At 37.9% G+C, this 1424-nt stretch overlaps 1 protein-coding gene across 1 annotated transcript in view; it reads right to left on the bottom strand.

Moving 5' to 3' along the window:
* HBP1 (HMG-box transcription factor 1) overlaps positions 1–1424 on the bottom strand; it is a 37849-nt gene that overhangs the window by 12826 nt on the left and 23599 nt on the right. The gene's annotated exons all lie outside the window — the stretch shown is intronic.

Genomic DNA, 1424 nt, shown 5'->3' with positions numbered 1-1424 from the left:
TGATTGATTATACACATGGACCTTACCAGATTGAATACACAGGAATCAAACTGACTACATCTGTGGGAAGAGACAGTGGAAAAGCTCCATATTATGAGGCAAAACAAGACCCGGGGCACCAACTGGAGGAGACCATCAACTGAAATATTGAATTTTAGGCTGAAACTGAAGGAAATTGAAACAAGTTGACAAGAGCCTAAATATAACTTTGAATACACACCATCTGATTTTAGAGACCATCTGAAGAACTGATTTGATGCACTAGACACTAATGACTAAAGACCAGAAGATTTGTAGGATGACATCCACAAAGAAAGAAAAAGATTACTAAAAAGTCAAGAAAGAAAAGACCAAAATGGATGTCAGAAGAGATTCTGAAACTTGCTCTCTAAGGTAGAGATGCTAAAGTGAATAGAAGAAACAAGAAAGTGAAAGAACGGGACAGAAAATTTCAAAGGGCAGCTTGAGAAGATTATGTATTACAATGAAATCTTCAAAGACCTGGAGTTAGAAAACTGAAAGGGAAGAACACACTTAGAATTTCTCAAGTTGAAAGAACTGAAGCAAAAATTCAATCCCTGACTTTCAAAACTGAAGGAGTCTGTGGTCACAGTATTTAATGATACAGTAAGCATCAAAAGATGGAAGGAATATACAGCCACTGTATCAAAAAGAAATGTTTGATGTTAAATTAAATCACCACTTCAAGAGGTAGCATATGATCAAGAACTGATTACACCAAAAGAAGAAGTCCAAGCTCCACTGAAGGCAAAAAACCAGGCTTCAGAAGTGGACAGAATACAAATAGAAACCTTTCAACAAGCTGATGTAGCACTACAGGTTTTCATCATCTACACCAAGAAATTTAGAAGTCAGCTACCCAGTCAACTGACTGGAAGAGATCCATAGTTGTGCCCATTCCCAAGACAAATGACCCAGTGGAATGCACAAATTCTGGAACAGGATCACTAACATCACATGCAATTAAAATTTTGCAGCTGAAATTGTACTTCAATAAGAACTGTCAGAAATTCAAGCCAGATTTAGAAGAGGATGTGGCATGAAAGATATCACTGCTGGTGTCACATGGATTTTAACTTTAGGCAGAGAACACTAGAAAGATGTGTATTTGTGCTTATCAACTATGCAAAGGCTCTGGACTCTAAGGATCACGGTAAGCTATGGGTAACACTGCGAAGAATGGGTATTCCAGAATACTTAATTGTGCTCATGAAGAACCTGTACATAGACCAAGAAGCAGTCGTTTGAAAAAGGAGGTACCGAATGGTTTAAAATCAGGAAAGGTGTGTGCCAAGGTTGTATCCTTTCTCCATGCTTACTTAATCTATACACTGAGCATATACTCAGTGAAGCTGGATTATATGAGGAAGAACGTGGCATCAGGATTGGAAGAAGAGTCATTA

This window comes from Chrysochloris asiatica, unplaced genomic scaffold, assembly GCF_000296735.1.
Source record: "Chrysochloris asiatica unplaced genomic scaffold, ChrAsi1.0 scaffold00032, whole genome shotgun sequence".
NCBI lineage: Eukaryota > Metazoa > Chordata > Mammalia > Afrosoricida > Chrysochloridae > Chrysochloris > Chrysochloris asiatica.
Note: the sequence above shows the minus strand (reverse complement) of the source record. Positions and strands in the feature narration are given on the sequence as shown.